The 25,756-nt window shown below is 33.7% G+C and overlaps 1 protein-coding gene across 3 annotated transcripts in view; it reads right to left on the reverse strand.

The window, feature by feature from the left end:
• The window catches only part of plekhg5b (pleckstrin homology domain containing, family G (with RhoGef domain) member 5b), a 140,619-nt gene that overhangs the window by 71,390 nt on the left and 43,473 nt on the right, over window positions 1-25,756 (reverse strand). The window contains exon 1 of one of the 3 annotated variants that reach the window (XM_056450044.1): window positions 16,331-16,414. The exons of the other annotated variants lie outside the window; for them this stretch is intronic. The gene's annotated coding sequence lies outside the window, so the exon portion shown is untranslated. Of the gene's footprint in view, window positions 1-16,330; window positions 16,415-25,756 lie in introns of those variants that run through there. 3 annotated transcript variants of the gene reach the window in all.

A 25,756-nucleotide genomic window follows, 5' to 3' on the forward strand; every position in this document is an offset into this window, starting at 1 on the left:
GGACGACTGTTCCCTGACAAGTTACAACACAGAGCAATAAGGAAACTCAGAGTATGAACCTGACCCCGGGGCAGTGACTTCAGATGCACAATCACTTATTCTTATGCATGTACTGGTTATTTACTGCAAGTAATGGTGATGATGAAGTTCTAGAGGAAGTTCATGTTATATCTGATAGTAAAAACCACTAGCTCTCCAGGTGGGCTTCCCTGTTGTGAAATCTCTACTTGGTTTACCTCATAAAACATCATTTAGTAATGTGATGAATGGAAAATTACTAATTGCATTTATGACATATAAATTCATCCACTGTAAAAAAAAAACCAAACAAAAAATACTGAGTTCCACACTATTCCTACATGTTGTTCAAACACAAATTAATTAAGTTAACTTAATTGTGTTCACGAACTGAAGTAGATTGAACATAAAACATTTATGTTGCCCCCCCAAAAAACACAAGAATTGTGTTGATTCAGCCCATTTTAAATAACAGTTGGAACAAGCAGCAAAAATATTTTTTTGAGTGACAAAGGCCTGTTGTCAATCCCAGTTGTAAAAGCAACAAATAATAACTTGACTAGTTGACCATTTGGAAAAGTGGCAGAAGGTAGATTTTTCTGATGAATCATCTGTTGAACTGCATCTCAACCCTCAAAATACTGCAGACCTATTGGAACCAGCATGAACCCAAGATTCTCACAGAAATCAGTCAAGTTCATCAGTCAAAATCATGGTTTGGGGTTACATTCAGTATGGGGGTGTGCTGCGAGAGATCTGCAGAGTGGATGGCAACATCAACAGCCTGAGGTGTCAAGACATTTGTGCTGCCCATTACATTACAAACCACAGGAGAGGGCAAATTCTTCAGTAGGATAGCGCTCCTTCTCATACTTCAGCCTCCACATCAGAGTTCCTAAATGCAAAAAAGGTCAAGGAGCTCCAGGATTGGCCAGCTCAGTGACCAGACATGAACATTATTGAGCATGTCTGGGGTAAGAAGATGAATCCAAAGAATCTTGATGAACTCTGGGAGTCCTGCAAGAATGCTTTCTTTGCCATTCCAGATGACTTTATTAATAAGTTATTTGAGTCATTGCAGAGATGTATGGATTCAGTCCTCTAAGCTCACGGGAGTCATACACAATGTTAATTCTTTCCACTGCAGGATGACTTTATATTCTACACTGTACATTATTTCTGTTAAGTGACAAGACTTTTGTCTAAGCAAAGTCAAACCTTGCTATCCTAATTAAAGAATTAAAATTTAAAGCATGATCTTATTTTATTTTGGTAAAATAAGCGTAATCTATAGGCCTTTGCCTTTCATATAAGCCACTTCTGATACCAAATGATCAACTAGAATTTGTTGTTCCTAAAACTTGGATAGGCGACAAGACTTTTGCCATTATTTTATATATATAACCCAAAAGATAAACAACACTATGTAAAAGAGGCATCATTGCTGAAAAAAAATGTATGTATTTCTCAGCTTATATTTACATTTGAACAAAAATTATAAGAATTATAATAGAATTTGCCAGGGGTATAAACAGTCAGGCTTGACTGTATATGTTCAAATATATTACATTATTATATACATATTTGTAATTTCAATGGTTGGAAAAAAATAAAATAAAGAAATAAAGAAATAATAATAATAATAATAATAGTAATAAAATAAAAAAATAATAAAATAAAATAAAAAAATAATCACCATTTTTTTTCAATTAAAAACAAAAATTTTCCTTTTTTTTTTAATAAACGCACACACACCCAGTAAATGTAACTGCAGAAAGTCTTTACCTGAAATGCCTTCAAACACGGTCTAGTTCACTATGTTTTAAATAGAACTTTAGGTAGAACTGGAACCAATCACTAGTGAAATGAAACATCTACTCTTTCTGAAACAGCTAAATCCAGAGACTTCAAGCATGTTACACACCGACTGAACAGTTGGGCAATTACAGGGACCCTCAGCCAGTGATCAAAGCCAAGGACAGCTGAGTGTATGTATGTGTGTTAGATTTTGAAGTTCTGCTGGATTATCAATGGGCCTCAAGGAAGGGGCGATGTGTGTTTGGAGTGTGGAGGTGAATGTAAGTGAACAGCAGGGAGAAACAGACAGCTGTGAACACACACAAGTGTCCGGAGGGGCTTATCTAATTCAGGGACACGTGGCACCATTGTAAACCATTACATAGCACACACTTATAACATACAGTTAGACTATTGCCAATATTAAATAACTCAATACAGTCAAGCCTCATGTTATCTATACCCCCGGCAAATGTTTTTGTTCAAATGTAAATAAAAAGCTGAACAATATTTTCCACAATCATCTTATTATCTTAAAAACTTGCTGGCTGAATAAAGTAACTTTTTTTTGTCTTTTCAAAAGTGTTTTTTATTGAACATGTTTAAAATAAATCACGCAACACAGACTATTTTTAACTTTTTTTTTTTAGACAACAGACAAACAAAACTTGTTGCACACAAATACATTTAGGTTTTAAAAATATATATACATGTATAACACGAAAAAATAATACTATTATAATACTATTAAGGAATGAAGAGAAGGCAAGAAAGAAACACGGGGATAATTCTACTCTACTAAAATAACAAAATTATTCTTCAAATAATAATAAGGGTCCATCATCTTCTGTATGTAATCTAAAACAGGTAAAACATATCAGTACATCCTCTTATAGTATATCATTAGTGATGGTGTTTATTACACATAACCAGTTAAATGTTTAATTATTGACAATATAATGATGGTTTTATAATATATTTTTAAATATCAATTTAATTAAATCTTCTACAGTTATTTGTTATTATTTCTGCCCGTTTGAAGTACTTTGTTATTTTTGTACATCTTTATTTCGATTGTTTATTTGTTACTTTTTGGCCCAGCACTTGCCTGGCAAAAATCAAGTTTGCATTAAGAGTTGACTTTGTCCTCAGAGTAAGGTGGATAGGAAGATGTCGTACGACTTCCATTCTGCAAACACGTAGTCAATTCATTGTTTAAAACACCAGGTAAGAAGTGAACGCCATTTGTGTATTTATTTTTTTGTATTCTTAGTTTAGGATAGGTAAGTTTATGGCGCTTGGCGCTGAAGACTTTTCTTTTCTTTTCTTTTCATGATTCTAGGTAGGTAAGGGGTTTGTTGATGAGGTAGTATTGTTTTGTTATATTTATTTCTTTGATTTTGGCTTCACTAGCGTCCCCTTACTCTTGAGTTGACCAAATTTTATTTGATACTTTGTTTCATTTGCTACTTTATTATTGTAAATATTTCTTATTTTTGTAAATATATTTGGGCATTCTGGTTTCACTTTCTTTGTATATTAAATCACTTTTGTTGGCAGTTTGTTGTTTGTCTCGTTGCTTGAACCTAACACAAGTGAAAATACCACACCGTTTAAAAGTTATTACTTTTACCCTAGACTAACATCAAAGAGGTTGTAACAATAGAATATGAATTCAAATATATGAATATTGTGTATGACTCCCATGAGCTTGGAGGACTGCATCCATACATCTTAGTGACTCAAATAACGTATTAATAAAGTCATCTGGAATGGCAAAGTAAGCGTTCTTGCAGGACTCCCAGAGTTCATCAAGATAATTGTTTTATGTTTAATTCATATAAATTTGTAACAACTTTATATTTAACTTAAAGGGCACCTATGGTGAAAAAATCTACTTTTCAAGCTGTTTGGACAGACATATGTGCATGTATGGTGTATAGACCGTCATATTGGGGTGATATAAACACACCCAGTCCTTTTTTTTCAATTTAGCAACATAAAAACGGTGGACCAATTGGAGCGGTTTTCAGATCGACTGCAACTTTATGTAGGAGTGCGGTCCCCCCGCCCACCAATATTGATTGACAGCTGCGCGTATTAACATGTCCCAGTAGTCACGTGTATAATCATATCAACAAGAGAGGACGAGCGCAAAGCAACCGGGAATAAAAGGTCTGTTCAGTTTGCTAGGATCATCAATCATCATCAAATGTGATCAAGAGTGAGTTTTACAAGTTTAAAATGTTTTAAAACAGAGCATGTGTGGAATAAATTACAGCAATTTACTTCAGCTTTACACCCTAGTGAAAAAATGTATAAAATAGAATCTTGCAAAAGGTATAATGAAAAATCTAATGGGTGTTTTGAGTTGAAACTTTACAGAAACATTCTGGAGACGCAAAACACTTATATTAAATCTGAAAAAAGGGCTAACCTAGGAGCCGTTTATTATATTTGTTTTGGGACAACATGAAGTAGGTGGAAGTGTGGAAACCCTGTTGTTTTTACAGTATGTATTGCATTTGGTTAGGCTTAAATAACCAATAAAATCAAAGCACTTGACTGAAAACGTGTCTCAACTCTGGTTATGACGCATAAAATGATCACTTCCTCATTTATTTGAGGATTACGATGTTATGTGTGCTTTAATAATTCCCTGCCCTCATTTCCCCCCTCAATAATCTCTAAAGCAATTAATCCATGATTTGCAAAAGCTTTTCACGCCTGATAGTTTGATGATAATTCATCTGCATCGATCTTCAGAGATGATCGGGTGTGAAGGGGACTCATGGTGAACAGGTTCTGGGGTCTATATGTGGGAAACATGTATGGATCTGGTGAAGGGGTTGCTGTGCAGTCAGTTTGAAGAGTTTCAGGTCATGGGTCAAGTGCAGTGTCCTTTAGTGCAGGATTAATCCGTCTGCCGCAAAACTGAGCACCTGTTCCCTTCAACTGCACAGCTCGCTCGCTCTTACATAATGCTCATTTTCATCCCTCTTTCACACACAGATAATTGTGTGGGACATTTAATCTTTCCTTTCATGGAAAGCCGCACGAGAAATTTGTCCTCGTCTCTGTGAAGGGCGATTGAACTTATGTACAGGCTATGAACTTTTGGGAAAAGCATGAATAATGGAAAGCAGGAGCTAAATGACTTGTATCTGAATGGCTTACAGACATTAGTGATGGTGTTTATCACACATTATCAGTTAAATGTTTAAGTATTAACAATATAATGATGTATATGTTATATTTTTTTTAGGTCTAAATGTAAATTATACTAATTAAATCTTCTACAGTATAAAATATAAAGTCATGCTGCAGTGGAAAAAGAATTAATATTGTGTATGACTCCCATGAGCTTAGAGGACTGCATCCATACATCTCTGCAATGACTCGAATAACTTATTAATAAAGTCATCTGGAATGGCAAAGCGTTCTTGCAAGACCCCCAGAGTTCATCAAGACTCTTTAGATTCATCTTCAATGACTCCTCCTTCATCTTACCCCAGACATGCTCAATAATGTTCATCTCTGGTGACTGGGCTGGCCAATCCTGGAGCATCCCTGACCTTCTTTGCTTTCAGGAACGTTGATGTGGAGGCTATGAGAAGGAGCGCTATCTTGCTGAAGAAGTTTCCCTCTCCTGTGGTTTGTAATGTAACGGGCAGCACAAATGTCTTGATACCACAGGCTGTTGATGTCGCCATCCACTCTGCACATCCCCATACTCAATGGAATGAGACTTAAATTCTATAATAGCCTTAAATAATATTTTATAGCAAGCATTAAATAATAATTATTCAAACTTTTGACCACTAGTGTATAAAAATGATAATTTCTGGTCTGGAAAAAGTGTTGCGTAGTAAAAAAAAGTATTTTTTATTTTATTTTATTGAACCTTTTTACATTTTTAACCACATTTACAGCTCCACATTTAATTGAACTGTTCTTTTATTTAAAATAAATAAATATAAAATAAATATATATAATAAATATTAATTCATTTGTCTTCTTTTCGGCTTAGTCTCTTATATTAATCCAGGGTCGCCACAGCAAAATGAACTGCCAACTTATCCAGCACATGTTTTACACAGTAGATGCCCTTCCAGCTGCAACCCATCACTGGGCAACACCCATACACTCCCTCACACATATACACTATGCAGAACTTAGCTTATTCAATTCACCTATAGCGCATGTCTTTGGACTGTGGGGAAACCGAATCATCCAGAGGAAACTCACGCCAACATGGGGAGAACATGCAAACTCCACACAAAAATGCCAACTGACCCAGCCGGGACTCGAACCAGCAACCTTCTTGCTATGAGGTGACAGTGCTACCCACTGCGCTACCGCAACGCAGTTTAAACATTTGAGAGATGTATATCAAAAGCTCATACCTAAATTAATTATCGTTTTGAACACACGGTTACATCACAGCCACAAAGATTTGAGATCTGCTGTTTGAAAGTGGGGGGATGGATGCTCTCACACTCAAAAAGCATTTGATTGGACGAAAGTCTACGCAGTGCAGCATGAATCATCAATATTTTTAGTTTAGTTTTTTTGTACTGACAGTTAAAAGTGAACCTTTAGGAATATTTTAGCATGAATGTGACCTCAAAGCTATAGCAGATATAAGTCACGCTTTCAGTGCTAAACACATTTTCCAGAAAAAGATCGACTCGAGTTCAGTTATTAGGAACTCTAATCTGGGTAACAGGATATGCTGAAACTCAAAACAGAGGGATGTTACAGAATTGTGCAACAGCGAATAAAACTCAAAAAGGCAAAAATTGTGAAAAAGCACACAACAGAAATTGAAGGAATGAAAATCATAACATGATCATACATCTTACACACACACACTTGCCACCTGAAATCTGCTGATAACATGTGCAATAAGTTTAGATTACAAAAGAACATCAAAACGGCTAACTAATTCACTCCAAAAATTATTGTTGCTGCTTTTTCAAATTACCTATTTAAAACAAGCTGAATCAACACAATTCTTGAGGTTTTATTTTGGTACAACTTAATTGTATTTAATTCTATTTGTGTTGGGACAACATGAAGAAATTGTGTGGAACCCTGCATTTTTTACAGAGTTGACTGAATTTACAGAAATGGTACTACACTGTAAAAAAATTCTAGGTTCCACGCAACTGATTTGTGTTGGGACAACATGAAGGAATTAAGTTAAATAAATAGTTTTTAATAATTACAAATCTAAGTGGATTGGATATAAAACAATTAAGTTGTCCCAAAAACACTCAAGAATTGTGTTGTTTTAACTCATTTTAAATAAGTAGCTATGGCACGAGCAGCCAACTTAATTTGAGTTTATTATGATTATTTATATATGATTATTTATATATGATTATTATATATATATATATATATATATATATATATATATATATATATATATATATATATATATATATATATATATATATATATATATACATATACATACATATACATACATATATATATATACATACATATATATATACATACATACATACATATATACACACACACATACATACATATATATACACACACATACATACATATACAGTTGAAGTCAGAATTATTAGCCCACCTTTGAATTTTTTTTTCTTTTTTTTATATTTTCCTTGCTAAACAGAGCAAGCAAATTTTCATAGTATGTCTGATAATATTTTTTCTTCTGGAGAAAGTCTTATTTGTTTTATTTCGGCTAGAATAAAAGCAGTTTTTAATTTTTTAAGAACCATTTTAAGGTCAAAATTATTAGCCCCTTTAAGCTAATTTTTTTCCAATAGTCTACAGAACAAACCATCGTTATACAATAACTTGCCTAATTACCCTAACCCGCCTAGTTAACCTAATTAACCTAGTAAAGACTTTAAATGTCACTTTAAGCAGTATAGAAGTGTCTTGAAACATATCTAGTCAAATATTATTTACTGTCATCATGGTGAAGATAAAATAAATCAGTTATTAGAAATGAATTATTAAAACTATTATGTTTAGAAATGTGTTGAAGACATTTTCTCTCTGTTAAACAGAAATTGGGGAAAAAAATAAACAGGGGGGCTAATAATTCTGACTTCAACTGTATATGTAAACTGACAGTTTCTATTTCAATTTACTAGAACGTCAATGTTAAGCTGCTTTGACAATCTACATTGTAAAAGAACTATAGAAATAAAGAATTGAATATATATGTATCGTTATCAGGATATGAAATAACTGATATCATGATATTTGTCACATCGGCCAGCTCTATGAATGTGTATATGAGTAGAAGATAGGACGACAGTGACCCTGACTAAAAATCTGAGATAACAAGTAAACATGATTAAACTTTATTATGATTACACCTAATGATAGCAAGGAGAACACATATTCTGTAGATAATCAGCACTTTAAAGGGGACCTATTATACAAAAATCACCTTTATAAGGGGTTTAAACAGCTGTGTGGCAACATCTGTAATTACAACCAACTTCTAATAATACAATTGTTTTTTTTTTTTTTGTTTATAGCCTGTACGTAATTTATTTTTTTATATTCACACTTCATAAAAACAGTCAGCAGAAACACTTTGATTGACATTCTCCATTTGTACGTGTCATCAGAGGGTAAAAGCCCCACCCATTAGTGATGATTTCTCCTTCATTAGCATAGGATGTTAGTCTTGCTTCTGAATCTGCCACTATGCTGACACACAGGCATATGTAGCTCCGCCCTCTTTTAAAACAACTACAATCTCATTTGCATTTAAAGCGACAGCCACCTACTAAATGGCACACCAAAGCCTAAAATGGGCAGTTTCTAAAATATTTAAAACATTATTTTTTGCGGTAGTTTGAGATGAAACTTCACATACACACTCTTGGGACATTAGATACTTATTTTACATCTTGTAGAAATTGGCATAATAGATCCCCTTTAAGACAATTTTGAGTCCTCTTTTTCCACTGTTATCCTAAAACAAACGAAGCCTGATGATTAAAAAAACTGGCTTAAATTTGGCCCAACCCTGAGAGCATCATGACAACTATTAGTGTCAGAGACAGGTCTGAATCACAGAACAAGCCTTAAACGTCTTGATTCATACTCAGTAAACTGTGAAAATCCCGTCTGACGCTTGTGACGTCTATAAACACTGACACACTGCCACTTAAACACAACAGACCAAAACATACACACACACACACGCAGACTCATAAAACACTGATTCACATCCCTGTGAACCCAAACACAGTTATCAGTCAAGCTATACTTACTAAAACAAACACCCATGCAGAAAAGGGTTAACTACAGTAATCCAATCATCTAGAGAAGTTTTGCTACAGCTGTTAGTTTAGGGCTCCAAGTGTTTTTTTTTATTATTTATATAATATCTTATGAGCATGTCATCACAAAACAGAATTGGGTGTGAACTTGCATAAGCAAAAATTTTCCACAAAAATAAGCAGGCGTATACTGTGTGAAATAAAATAAAATAAAATAAAATAAACTTTTATATAAATAAAAATAATAGAATAATAATAGAAATAATAAACGATTAAGAGTAGCCAAAACTCTTCACAAAAATAAGCAGGGCATTACTGTGTAAATCAAAATTATTATTATTATTTTTTTTATTAAATTTAATTTAAAAAATAGGTTTAATAAAAAATACATTATTTATAAATTATATCAAATAAAATGTATAAAAAAAATCAAATGAAAACATAAGAATTAAGTAAACAAAATATTTTAGCAATAATATGATTAAGCACAATAAGCAGGGCATTACTGTGGAAACTAAAATAACTGTAACAAGGGCTGAACTGTGGAAAATTAAACGAAACAAAACAAAACTTCCCTTTACCATGGGAACAATAATATGATTAAAATTAAATAAAATAAGAATAGAATAAAATATTTTACATTATTATATTTTTATACTATATTTTAATCCATTAAAACAAACAAAAGTGAGATAAAAACATTCTAATACATAGAAACTAACTAAACAAAAACGCTTTCAGCATGGGAACAAGAGTATGATTAAAATAAAATAAAATAAAATACTTAAAAAATTAAGTGAATAAAAATTATTTAAGCACACAAGCAATAATATGGTTAAGCATAAACAAAATTCTCCACAAAAAAAAAGTAGAGCATTACTGTGGGAAACAAAAAAAAAAAAACAAACAAAAACAACAACAACAACAAATAAGTGAAGAAAAAAATGCTTTTATCATGAGAGCTATAATATGATTAAATATAACCAAAATTCAAAAATAAAAATAAGCAGCACATTACTGTGGAAAATAAAATAAACAAAACTAAGTAAAATACTTACAAATTTTAAGTATTACAATTAAATACTTTTTAAAATAAAAGTATAAGTAATAAGTATAAAATAAAATATAAAAAATACTTAAAAATCAGGTAAACAAAATAAATTTTAGCACGAGGGCAATAATATTACGCATAACCTAAATTCTCTGCAAAAAAATAAGCAGAGCATTACTGTGTAAAAGAAAACAAAACATTTAGAAATGAAGTAAACCAAAAATTTGATACAAAAAAATTAAATAAAATAAATAAAATAAACATTAAGTAAATGAAGTAAACGAAAAATATTTCAGCACGAGAGTTATAATATGACTAATGCTAAGTTCACACCAGACACAAAACTTGCAAATAAATCATGCTATTCGCGCTTAAATAGACGAGTGAACGGTGCTTTGGACTGAGCCGAGCCCAGTTTGATGAACTGTTGTCCGATGTCGGTAGGAGGATTTTTCCCTGCAACACCAACAACAAAAGAAAGCTCTTGTTGGTTAATGGGGCACAAATGTCTGCTGAAGTTTAGATTTTCCAACTCAAGCGATTAAATAAAATTAAATAAAAAAATTTAATTAAATTAAATTAAATTAAGTCTAGTAAATTAAGTTAGGTAAACAAAAAATTCTGTTATCATCACAAGAGCAATAATATGATTAAAATTACATATAAAATAAGAGAATGAAAAAAATACAAATTCTTATTTTATATATAAATTTAAAATAGAATACAAAAAAGATGCTTTCACAACATTATTGAACTAAAAATACAGTATAGCCTTTATCAATGACTGATTAAAAAATAATAATAATCAAACAAACCCCATGGCAACACGCTCAACAACATTTCACAATTAATGGCGATGCATCTGGCCACAGCATCTGTCCTTTATGCTATAAGCTTTTTAGTTGACAAACTGCACACCCAGACACATGGTGTGGTTAAGTAATTACGTGAATGAGTAATTACGCAATTGAAGCCACAGCCAAACATCTTTCAACTTCTGTGCGCTTACAGAGAAAAACACGACCATTGAAGGAAGTGAAATCAGAGCTGCTGTAGTTTGCATTGATTTTTTTTTTTTCAGCACCAGACGCTCTGGATGAAGAACTGCCACAGCCATAGACTCCAAGACAAGAGTCTGGCCCATAAAGTAGACATTAAAAGAAGGTAAATTAAAAAATAAAAGGGCATTTACGCAAACCAAAGTTATATTATTTTGGTTCGCCATGGTTTGTTTTCCTCGAGCTCTCTTAAACTGGGGCTAAAAACAGAAAGCCGCTTTATTGTGATTCTTTTGAACGAACTGTGAGTCCATATGGGTTTTAACTTAGCCAATTGAGTCATTTTATCCACTAAAATCTCTTATACTTCCAAACCAGCGAATGAATGTTGACTTAGGCTGAACTTTTCCAGAATTTCCATGTATGTGACAAAATTATCAATGAGCAATAGGACGGGAAAAAAAAACGATTTATTTACAGAAAATCCAAATGCATGAGACATACAGATAATCTCACACTGATTAAAAGTGAGAGAAAAATAATGAAAAGAAATAAAATAAAATAGCTGCAATTAATAGAAAATTGTTTATTTATGAAATAAAAATGCTTAAATTAAGCAAACAAAAAATTATTTCATTACCATAGCAATAACATGATTAAGCATAACCAAAATTCTCCACAAAAATAAGCTATTTTAAATAATATCCACACCAACACAGGGAGAACATGCAAACTCCACACAGAAATGCCAACTGGCCCAGCCGGGGCTCAAACCAGCGACCTTCTTGCTGTGAGGCGACAGTGCTAACCACTGTGCTGCCCCAGATATAATTTTATATATATAAAAATATACACCAAACTGGTCTAAAGAAAGCAAATGGCTTAAATGGGAAAAGTGACAGAGGTATGCAGAGCGGGGCGAGTGACTGGCGGGTCACAGCCGTGGGTCAGTGGACATCCGGAACAATTAAGAGGAAAGAACGCATTACCAAATGCCTGAGATGACATACAGTGATCACACTCTCAATTTATCATGTTGAGGATGTGAAATTATGATGCTATTGTGAGATTATGACGCATATTAAAATAAACACAGTCGCCAAGAAGCATACTTTGTATGAAGACTAGCCATGCTCACAACATGTATTCACTTTATGAAGAAAAGTACTTTTGTTTTCTTGGTTTCTGTCATCTTTTGAAGTTATAAAATAAAATAAAATAGCTTTTATCATGGCAGCAATAATATATGATTAAGCATAACCAAAGTTCTTCACAAAAAAAGCAGGGCATTACTGTATAAAATAAAATAAAATAAAATAAAATAAAATAAAATAAAATAAAATAAAATAAAATAAAATAAAATAAAATAAAATAAAATAAAATAAAATAAAATAAAATAAAATAAAATAATGCATAACCAAAATTCCCATAGACTAGCCATGCTCACAACATGCATTCATTTTACGAAGAAAAGTACTTTTGTTTTCTTTCATCTTCTTTCATTTCTGCCATCTTTTAGAGCAGGGCTGGGCAAACTCGGTCCTGGAGGGCCAGTGTCCTACACAGTTTAGCTCCAACACTAATCAAACACCTGAACATGCTAATAAATGTCTTCAAGATCACTAGAAATCTATAAGCAGGTGTGTTTTATTAGAGTTGGAGCAAAACTCTGCAGGACACCGGCCCTCCAGGACCGAGTTTGCCCACCCCTGTTTTAGAGTTTGGGATATTTTGGGATTAAAAGACACTTGATAATCATCAGTAATATTATTGATTTATCATGTTTAAAACATTAAAAATAAACACATTTAGCAAGGTGAAAACGTACATATGGACAAGTTTTTATTCAGAATTTAGACTAGTCCTGGTCCAAATACACATTTTTTTATGAACTAAACAATATATTTTTCTGAATTTTGGTCATATTATGGAGTTTTGGGTAGCTCTGATTAAAAAGACACTTGGTATTCAGTAATATCATTGATTTAACGAAATTTGATTTAATGAAAATAAAATTTCAACCTGAACGGAGAAGAATTTGACTTCAGGAATCATTGCTCTTGTTTCTACTTGATCTTCAGATGCAAGCTTTGTTTTAAGCAAAAAAAAAGCATATTTTTACAGTGTATATGGTTGACCAATTCCAAAGAAATCAAATCAAATCTAGCAAATAAAGCTCCATCAGTGGTCAATCGCTCATTTTGTTAATCAAATATTGTGTACACAAGGTAAAATCTGGCTCATTCTAAAATACAATTCCATTTCACATCACATAGCTCTTTAAGTTTGATTCCTTGATGGTTAAAAGAAAGAACTTGTTAGTTAGCAAGATATTAATATTATTCTCAGGTCTCTTGACTGTGAAATTTCAGCTCAAATAACCTTACAAATCACTTATAAAATCATGCTTTAAATGCCCATTTTTGCATTTGAAAGTCTGGCAACAACAAACAAAACACTTACATGCAGTTTGGATTCCCTGAATTTTCGGTCACCGAATATTATTGGCCAAAAATAGCATTTTTGGTTTTTGTATGAAAAAGATAAATGGCTGATAACATGAGGCAGAAAAAAAGGGCTATGCTGAAGTGTTCATAGCATTGGTTTAACTCTCCCTTCCAGCCATATCCACTACATAGTGTCAAGCAGCTTTCACACCGGAAGCAGAAAGTCCTGCGCTATGAAATGAAACCCATTCATTTCAATGGCTTGAGCTAAGAAAGAGTGGTTTATTTGTGCACTGACCAAAGCACAAAAGCAGTAAAGAGCACACTGGCTAGCCTATCCACTCAAACAAGATGTAGACAGGACATGTATATTCTGTATAGATGGTCAAGCTGCTCGCCATAGTGCTAGTGAGCTAGCATGGCAAAAATAGTAAAATAAAAAAACAATCACCTCTTCACTTACTCCCTGATCTCTTGTTTTTAATTAAAATATATATACATACATGCACATGTATACACATAAGATTAAAAAAATGAACAAATTCAAACATTTGAATAAACATTTTGGAAGCAAACTGTATATGTATCAGTATATTAGATTCGTGAACACAGCACTAACATAACTCTATATTAATTATTTATATTCAGCATATTCTGATGTGTACATTGGTGAAAAAAACTCCAGGACTACAATCAGACGGTTTCAGACGGTTCAGAAACATGACACAGGGAATAACTGCATTCACATATCATTTCCAAGCACTAACTTCAATATTACACACTCAAGCCAAAATGTCCCACAATGAACCTGTATGTGATGCTAAAAAGCACACTTCCAGATAAACTGCTGTTTGTGGTGTCATGGTTTGTCTCAAACACGTATGAGCCACAAACTGTCTATATGACCAGCCCTTTCACAGCAGCTGATGACAAACGTCTGAGAAGCCATGTGGGATTTCCACGCTTACATACCGAAAACATAAAAGGCATATTTGGTAACCATGAAGAGAATAAAACTTCCTTGAGTGACTAATGCTGAAAGCTTAAAAAAAAAAAAAAAAAAAAACAAGCCTTTGGCTCAGGTATAGAAGCCACTTCCTCCAAAAAGAAAAGTTTACTTTGGGGCGACAGCGATTGTCTTTGGGACTTGGGACTCCACAATCAAAAAATTACTTTTGCTATTTGTTCAAACAACTTACATAAAATGAGCTGAAACAATGATGAATGGATGGATGGATGGATGGATGGATGGATGGAACAATAGATAGATAGTTAGATAGACAGACAGACAGACAGACAGACAGACAGATAGATAGATAGAACGATAGACAGATAGATAGACAGAACGATATACAGACATAGACAGACAGATAGACAGACAGATGCATCGAATGAAAACGAACAGACAGAACGATATACATGGATGGATGGATAGAATGACTGATAGAATGATAGATAGAGGGATAGAACGACAGACAGATAGATAGACAGACAGACAGACAGACAGACAGACAGACAGGACAGATAGATAGATAGATAGACAGACAAAGAGATAGACAGACAGACAGATAGACAGACAGACAGACGCATCGAATGAACAAACGAACAGACAGAACGATATACATGGATGGATGGATAGAATGACTGATAGAATGATAGATAGAGGGATAGAACGATAGATAGACAGACAGACAGACAGACAGACAGACAGACAGACAGACAGACAGACAGATAGATAGATAGATCGATATACGACAGACAGATAGATATACAGACAGACAGATAGATCTATCTATAGACAGACAGATAGATAGACAGATGCATCAAACGGACGGAACAATATAGATGGATGGATGGACGGATGGATGGATGGATGGAATGACTGATAGATGGATGGATGAATGGATGGATGGATGGATGGATGGATGGATGGATAGATAGATAGAGGGAAAGATAGATAGATAGAGGATAGATGGATAGATAGATGGATAGATGGATAGATAGATGGATAGATAGATAGACAGACAGACAGACAGACAGACAGACAGACAGACAGACAGACAGATAGATAGATAGATAGATAACAAAACAAATGATAGAATGATAAATAGAAGGATAGATAGACAAATGGATAGTTGCCATTTTAAATTCGAAGGGCTCAAAGAAGGGTTTCATTAAATACAAGCATGCTAAAAGAGCAGTTAACATCAGTTTTTTTTTTACAGGAAACATTCCTCCTAGTGTGTGTTTCAACATGTAGCATCAGCAAATGTGCATACACACCCACACCTGGAAAACAGCCACCTTTATCACAAACTAAGTGTGAATATAAATTAATCTTAGAACAATTTCTGTGAACAATTTCTGAGACTGGCATTAACAAACGACAAAAAACAAGAATAAAGAACAACAGTAGCTAGCAGTAATGAAGCCCTTAATCAGTAGCTCACACTTAAAAACAAAACAGTCAACTCAACAACAACAAGAAATTTCAGTAAGAGTGAAATTGCATTAATATTTTAATGAATATTTCACATTTAAATCCAGTTTTCCACTAGTTCATCATGTGCGTACAAGACTGGCTAAAGCAGGCATTGGAATTACAACTGAAGTTGACGTAAATGGCAACATACAGCAAAGCAGACATTTAATAAAGCAATAATATCTAGCCATCTGTTTTAAGCGAGACACATGCAGTGAGGACAGAAGCACAGGACTCACCAGCAGCTGTGCGAATTCAACTCAAACTCTGTCAAGTGTGCTGAGAGACTGTCTCAAGATCAGCTCGGTAACGCAACACTGCCATAGCTTTAGGGAGAGGAATAGGAGGAGGGGGAAGAAATCGACAGAAAAAAAGGAAAGAGGGAGATACACAGAGAGAGAGGAGAGAGTCTAGAGTGAAGTGAAAGGAGAGGGAATGTTATAATGAAAGTTTAGAAAATGTCACTAAAGTACAGGAGATATGAAATAAATAATTACAATCTAAATAGAGTCCAAAATGCCTAGTTAGTTAGAATTTAAGAGGTCTCAATGTCAGACTTTTGTTCCACGAACACACACACACATATACTATTAACATACATATATATCTATATATATATACATACATACTACACACCATCACTACATACCTATATATATATTACTACCTACATATATCCACACACACCACACCAATATTTATATATATTATATATATAATTTTATTCATATATATAGTAATATATATATATATCTATATATATAGTATATATATGTATATATATCTATCTATATGTATGAGATATATTATATATATATATATATGTTATATATGTATATATAATATATATATCTATATATTTATATATATATATATATATATATGTATATATGTATATATATATATATATATATATGTATATGTATATATAGTATATATATATGTATATATATGTATATATATGTATATATATGTATATATATGTATATATATGTATATATATAGATATAATATATATATACTATATATATATATATATATAATATATGTATGTATATATATGTATGTATATATATATGTATGTATATATATATATATATATATATATATATGTATGTAATCAAATAAAAAAGTAATCAAATATAAATGTACATAGACATCATCAGTGATTTATTATATAAATTATAAATTGTAAAACATATTTAATGAAGAAAAAAATCTTCAAAATTTTATGTATTGAGGGTAATTTAAAAATAAAAAGTCCTAGCTGTTGAGAATGAGGATAAATGTACTTGTCTAGCCTGCCTGGAGTCCCTACCAGTCTCCAATAAGAGAATGTATGGTGAATTTTGACGCGCAAAATGTGACAACGAAGACCCCATACTGTTATATTTTCATATATTTCAAATTTTAACAGTATGTCTGATAATATTTTTTTAAGTCTTATTTGTTGTATTTCGGCTAGAATAAAAGCAGTTTTTCATTTTTTAAACACCATTTTAAGGTCAAAATTATTAGCCCATTTACGCTATAATTTTTTTCGATAGTCTACAGAACAAACCATTGTTATACAATAACTTGCCTATAGTAATTACCCTAACCTGCCTAGTAAATCTAATTAACATAGTTAAGCCTTTAAATGTCACTTTAAGCTGTATAGAAGTGTCTTGAAAAATATCTAGTCAAATATTATTTACTGTCATCATGACAAAGATAAAATAAATCAGTTATTAGAAATGAGTTATTAAAACTATTATGTTTAGAAATGTGTTAAGAAAATCTGCTCTCTGTTAAACAGAAATTGGGGGGAAAATAAACAGGGGGGTAATAATTCAGGGGGGCTATAAAATCTGCCTTTAACTGCATTTATATATATATATATATATATATATATATATATATATATATATATATATATATATATATATATATATATATATATATATATATATATATATATAATTTCATATCGCAATGTGCAAATCTTCAATAGTCACACCACAGCATCTGCAAATGTTATGTTGGGATTGACAAAACAGCTAATAGGTTTTAAAATGTGAAAGATTTTTATTTAAGTGTATTTTTAAGGCCTGTGACTGTAAGATTTCAAGAGAATCTAAAGCATTTTGGCACAAGAAAAGTTTGCCACTTGTACAAAGTTTAATTGTTTATTTATTTAATTCTGAACCTCAATGCTGTTAGACTCCAAAAAGAAAACCATGAAGCGCTGTTTATTTTATGTTTAACTTTGTTCTATTTTCATATGTGCTTTATGTTATTTTGTATATTTTTTTATATCCACCTCCCTAAAATTTTGAATTCATTCTAAAAAGTTACTCAAGTCATCTTGACCTTCATATAGAAAAAAATATATATATCGCAACGCAATGTCAGTTTTTTCCATTAGCGTGCAGCCCTAATTTATATACAGTAGTCAACACACAAAGTGAATCAAAAATGCTTTTCAAAATTGTCCTAGAACTAGTATAGGTGTTGTTCAATAGTTTTTACTTTGACGAAAGACAATGATCCACTTTAAATGTTGACTTCTGTATGTGATAATAAAATGGTTTCAGGAAAATTAGTCACAGAATTTTCTGCACACTGTAAAACTAAAACATCTTTATAGTAATATGTTATTTTAAACATCACAATTATTTTACTATGGTACATGACATGTACAATTATTATATAATGACTTGATAACACTGAATGACTACCATAAACACATTATGTGAAAAAAAGGAACAGCAATAGTACCAAAAAAATACAGTAACATCATATCCTATTATTGTGTTTTATATATGCAAATGAAGAGAACATTCTGATGATTGTCATATATAGACCTGTACACTGACTTAAACATGTTTAAAATCCACTACTCTTAAGATGCCTCCGTGTCGCCTCACAGCAAGAAGGTTGCCAGTTGGAGCCAGTTGGCATTTCTGTGTGGAGTTTGCATGTTCTCCCGGTGCAGGCATGGGTTTCATCCGGGTGCTCCGGTTTCCCTCACAGTCCAAAGATATGCGCTACAGGTGAATTGAATAAACTAAATTGGCCATAGTATGAGTGTGTGCTTGTGAATGTGAGAGTGTATGGGTGTTTCCCACTGATGGGTTGCGGCTGGAAGGGCATCCGATGTGTAAAACATATGCCAGAATAGTTGGCGGTTCATTCCTCTGTGGCGACCTCTGAAATAGAGACTAAGCCGAAGGAAAATGAATGAATGAATGAAGTGTGCTTCACAGAGGTGAGTGGGCTTGACAAACCACCTGTAGAAACACCCTTTACTTGCCTGTTTAAAAAAAAACACTCCCCTACTCCAGCATTTTATTCTCTGAGCACTAACAGTTTCTTTGTATAATCAGCGCTTCCTGTGTGTACCGTCTCTTCGTGTTGAGCTGCTGAATGTTAAGGAAAAAAGCATCTGCCAAATGTCTATATATGTAAATGTTCTTCACGTGACTAAAATAAAGCATTATTCTGCTAAATAAATCTAGTAGTGAGCTCACACAGACAACACAAACATGAGTCACATGACAACCAAGACAGGACAAGTAAATAATCAAGCATCGATATGATGATAACAAATAAGACAGCGTGAAAACCAAGAAAAATAACCCAGCGAACATACAAATAGGCACAAATAATGAGAAATGTATACTGAATGACACATGAGAGGCTGCACTCACCGTTAGCCGGTCCGAATCGCTTGTGTGTTTGCATGAGTGCATGTTGCTCCACACTTCTGTGCGACAAATCCTCTGTCCACTGTCCTCTATTCTCCGTCTAAAGCAAACAGCACCTTTCCCTGCAGTGTGCCAGGATTTGAGGTGCTTTCAATCTAATAACTCCATAAGCTGCGCTACGTGTGTGTGTGCGTGTGTGATTTCCTCCAGCGTGGGTGCTGTTTAGCCCCTCGAGCACTGTTTATTTAACTGCCTCTATATGAGTGTGTATGAGGAAGAAGATGTCAGATATAATCTGATAAAAGCAAGACTGAAAAATCCAGCGTATGTTTAGAAAGCCCTCACACACACACATTTCTTCATTGTCTTGCAGACATCTGTTCATATGAAGCTTATCTGTGAAAATCTGTTCACATGAAGTGCTTTAACAATACTTGAAGAGAGGGAATGATGGACCTAATAAGCCAAAGGCACTAAAAAGGGAAAGAGTGAGTCGGAAAAAGACATTGTTTATATATAGTTGTGTCATCATACACGTCATCATACTTTGATTAAAGATAATAAATAATAAGTGCGTAATATGTGAGCACTTCTGCATTTCTGACTAGTTTGTGTAAATTATTGGGTCTTTATTTGACGCATCGGTTCTTTTAGATTCATATCTTTTAATTAAACAAATCAAAATAAATTAAATTAAATAAATGAAAATTTTAAAAAAGACGGTTCATTCCACTGTGGCGAGCCCTGATAAATAAGGGACTAAGCCGAAGGAAAATGAATGAATGAATGAAATCAAAATAAACTAATTATTTCAAGTCTAATTAATCATTTCATATTCATTATTTTAAGTAGCAGTGAAACGAGTGTGAGAGATGTACAGTCAGATGGATGTTATCAGACATTATTACTAATAAAATCCCTAACACTTTGTCAGAGTGAATCTGGTGATCATGGCTGTCTGCTTGTACATAATTTCTGCTTATGTACAAGCAATTTCTGCAAAGTTTACCACAGTTTGGAAAACTCAAGGTTTTAAAACGGCTCAAATTTTCTGTTATACTGTTTCCTAAGGTGTATATAAGGGTTCTGTTTAATGGGTTTTTATGTCTTTGGGCCCTACCATACACCCGGCGCAATAAGACGCAAGACGTGTTTGCCCCGACGCGTTGCTATTTTCAGACCAGTGCAACCTTAATTTTCACGTTTTCCACCACGTTGTTATAATAGTAAATCCATTTGTGCCACTTTGTGGACTCATGGGTGTTTCGGTCTAGAAAAGGAGGTGTGTTAAGGCGCATTGTTGGCGCGTTGCTATTTTAAGGAACTAAAATAGACTGTGCAATAGTCTAAAATCCAGCACAGAGTGCATTAGTTGTGCACCTCGCTTACACATTGCTTAAAACATGCAGGATGTACAGCAATACACAAATATCTGTACAAATGAAAAAGAATTAAAGGATTACATTTTTACAAAATTATTATTTTCTACATAAATATAAAAACCATTGCCTTTATGCCTTCATCTCAGGTTTTTTTTTCAGTTTATTCCTGACAACTTGCTTTTGTATAATGTTATTATTATTAGTATTATTTATTATATGCATATTTATTTTTGTTTTAATAAAAACAAGCTTAGATTTGTCCACCTGTCAGGTTTTGGACCATATGAGGCGTAGCATGTGTGATTGAATATAACTTTTTTTTTTTTTACCACACTTTACATTATTATTGTTCATTTATTCGTTTGCTGGAAATTGGAACTGAATTTAGAAACAGTTTTGAAACAAATCTTTGCACTTAAAAGAAATTAAATATGTAGGCTAATGGATGTCTTCAATGGAGTTTACAACATTGTTTCCTTATCCACGAAAAAGAAAGAGAGAAAGTGAAAGTAAAGGCAGATTGAAGGAGGGTCATTCTTTATCCTCGCGCTGCATTAAACATTTTGAATTCAATGCCGTAAAAATTTGGTTTTTTTACCCAGACATTTAAAAAAAGAACTTATTTTATAGTAATCACAATGCCGTGATATTTTTATCCAAGGTTATCATACCGTCAGAAACTTATACTGGCCCATGCCTAGTAACAAATCACTCGTCAATTTAGATGAAACTGCTAGAAACTAAACTTTCCTAGAGTTTTTCCATGCATTACCTCACTTTGTATACTTACTATATGGCCAAATAAATAGATGCATAAAATATATTAAATACAGGTTTTAAAAACTGTCAGGTCATAAATTGGATGGAATAAAAATTCACATTATTACAATTTTTTACATTATTCAGATGAAAGTAAAGGATTATGTTGTCAGATTTTTATTTTATTTATTTAAGTTAGTTAGTTAGTTAGTTAGTTAGTTGAATCTTGAACCGTGCCGAAGAGTGCTTGTTCCTCCCCTCCCGACAGCCTGCATGGAGCTCGCTTACATCATTGATGACGCGACTGTTCAGTTTAACAGGAAGAGAAGCGCTCTCACTCAGCACAGAGGATATTGCTTTTATTTTGTATTATTTTTAGTTGTTTGGGGTGCAGTGACACACAATGAAATATTTTGCCGAACAGATCCACAACTTTTGATGCTCATAAATTGTCATAAAAGTCATTGCCCTGCACGTATTAGGCCTGCTGAAGGTGCAGCTGACGTTCAGCGAGGGGGTTTGTGTCTTCAATAAATTAAGACAGTTTGCGTTCATTGAAAAGTAAGAATGATCAATAAATCTATCTGTAACAGACCCTTAAAAGTGACGTTTCATCTTCAGTTTTGGGCTCAGACACATTGTACTCACACTACAAGCGTACCACATCAAAGCCCAACCGAACCGCGCTTTGGCACACCTCATCCAATCGGGCCAGGGCCAGCCAACTAAACGTGCCTGGGCCTGATTCAGAGCACTCACACTTGTCAAACAAAACCAGGAAACGTGCCTGGTTCAGATAGCATAATGTGAGTGCATCCTCACACTACATGCGTATCACGCCAAAGCCCAACCAAATCACACTCTGGCACATCTCTTCTAACTGGGCCAGGGCCAGCTAACTGAACCGCACCTGAGCCTGATTCAGACCACTCACACTTGTCAAACGAACCGGGAAACATGCCCGGGCACAGTTCGGATATCCTAGTGTGAGTGCACCCTTTATCTACACTAATCTGAGAAAATTTGAAAATGACATTGCCATCTAAAAACGCTGTGCATTCACACAATGTCTTTTAATCATTCCCCAAAAGTTGGTCATCCACACTGAAAAGACTGAAAATGCTTTCATTAAGATCCAAGACACTTTGACCTGCATCATTTTCACCTGATGTTCATTAACATTACGCTTAATTTAAACATTTCACTAAATATGTCGAGGCACCAAGTCTTTTTAAATGGCTCGACAGCAGTAGTGAGTTGTTGCTGCGAGTAACACAGGAGTATAAAGTTGCAAAAGCGAGCGAGAATGTAGACGGTGAGACGAGCCAAAACAACAGCTCTGAGTAAACATTGTGTCCTTTGAAGAAAAGCAATCTGGAGCATGTAGCAAAAGGACATTAATCTTTAACAATGCTGTCAAAATAGAAAGCATCCAAAAAACACTGCTGTACAATGTCTTCCACCATTTTAGCTGAACTGGTCATAGTTGATCAGCACCACAGCTCAGATAGCATGAGATTTGTGGAGTCACTGCAAAATATAACTATAATAGAGTAAGAGATTATCATTTACATGGGTTTTAAAGAAATTTCAAGAGATTTTAAATCATTCGGCACAGAAACTTTAACAAAGAATATTTTTACAGAATTATTAATACAATGAAGACTATAAATAATCGAATGTGATGTAAACATTTTCATTTATGTACCTGAATATAAAGCACTATTTATTTTGCCTTTATCTTTGCTCTCTTGGTTTATCTATGATTGTAAATAGTTTATGTTTTATACATTATTCCCTCCCCTATAAAAGCATCCCAATCAAACTTAATGAACAATTTCTTTCCAAATAAAGCTACTCAAGTCATCTGGTGAAATTTATATCGCAATATGTAATCACAGAAAAACTAAATATCACAATGTCAGATTTTTCCAATATCGTGCAGCCCTATCATATTGTTTTCAAAAGACTCCATTTGCACAGTCCACACTAGCTATGTTTCCATCCACCTATTTTTATGCGCATTTTGCATATGTGCATTAAAAAATGGTTGATGGAAATGCCAAGATGCGCATCAATTTTGAAAATGCGCATAAAAACTTATGCGCATAACTGAGTAGGATAAACTTCTTATTCGATAAGAAAAGATGCGCATAAACTGCAATGGAAACACTTTTACCGCACAAATTTCAGTATGCGCATAAAAAAAAGTCATGTGATTTTGTTATAAGAGATCATGTGATGATAAAAATGTGAGTAAATGGACAAACCAGCAGGCTGAGCACACGGTAAAACATCTGAAATGTTGTTTAGGTCATTCTAAAACGCCTTACAGTTTAAGTATTAGTGTTATTATATCATTAATGACCCCCAGAATCAAACATCAGACAAAAACATTACAGTTTGCAGTGTCCCAGACAGAGTCCTGACTTAAATCCAATTGAGAATCTGTGGTGGAAGCTAAAGATCAGGGTGAGGACAAGGAGACCCTTCAACCTGAAAGAGTTGGAGCTCATCGCTAAAGATGAATGGGCAAAAATGCCAGTGGAACGAATAATGGGCATGCTACTTTTTGTTCAAATGTAAATAAAAGCTGAGAAATATTTTTTCCCTCACAATGATGCGTCTTGTACATCATCGTATTATCTTTTTGCAGTATACAGAGTAATTTCCGGTCAAAAAAAAAAAAAAAAAACTTGCTGGTTAAATAAAAATAACTTTAAGTCAGAATATGCCAGGGCTTTGAATAATTTGAGGCTTGACTGTATATTTTCCTTGCCTAAAAATGCAGTTTCAGTGTGTACACAATTCCAAAAATAAGTTTTAAACAAAAACATATTAGTGTGGATATTGCCAGAGAGTCTGAAATCTGGCACAATGAGCTGTTTGAGAAGCTAAAGCAAAGAATATTTTGAAAGTTGATCATCTCACATAAGACTCGTCAGCCAAACACATGAAGAGCAAATCCTAATGAACCCCAAATAGAAGACTGCACAACGTCAGTTTACAGAGATTTACCACAATACTACAGAAAACACCACACCCTTGACAAAATGCACTCTGAAAGGGAGGGTTTTAGTTCTGCTTTCGTATTGCATCAACGCTGTATTTCCAGGATTAAAACATGGGGTGTAAAATGCACTGTATGCACCAGTCCGCGTTAGTCAGAGCAAGCCCATCTCTACCAAACACACACTTCTCCTGCTCGACAAAAAGATATCTGGGCTTCAGAAGCTCCTAAACAAATCTATTTGTTCCTTATTAACATAATAAACAAATTGTTTTATGTTCTGTGTTACTTGGGTATTCAGAGAGCGAATCATTCTAAACTTGACTTAAAAAAGTGGTTCTTTAAGGAATTCTTTTGGGTGGCTGAGGTACTGCAGTATATAAGAACCACAGCCATACAATGACCTCTGCACCACTTTTCCACAACCATGAACTGGGTGCTAGTTTAGAGCTAGTGCTCTTTCTGATTCATCTGGTAAGCCTTCTAAGAACCGCTTTGCTTTTCCATAGGCAAGAGAGCCACCCTAGAACTAGATCTGAAGAGCCACCATAGAGTCAGGTGTGACGTCACTCTATATGTCTTTCCCAGCAACCCAAAAGCAGAAGCACCAAATACAAACACACTAATGATGATTAGTTGCTATTAATGCTAACAGTTTTGCGATTTCACACCGGGATCCAAACAGCTAATCCAACTTGTTCTCGCAGCACGACATAGTTTGAAGAAACTACAAGTGAAACAAAATTACAAATGATAATAACATATTTAACATTGCGTTTTGCTGCTATTATTAAAAATGACGCCCAAATCTAGAGCCTGACCGTT

This window comes from Danio aesculapii, chromosome 23 (genome assembly GCF_903798145.1).
Source record: "Danio aesculapii chromosome 23, fDanAes4.1, whole genome shotgun sequence".
Classification (NCBI taxonomy): Eukaryota; Metazoa; Chordata; class Actinopteri; order Cypriniformes; family Danionidae; genus Danio; species Danio aesculapii.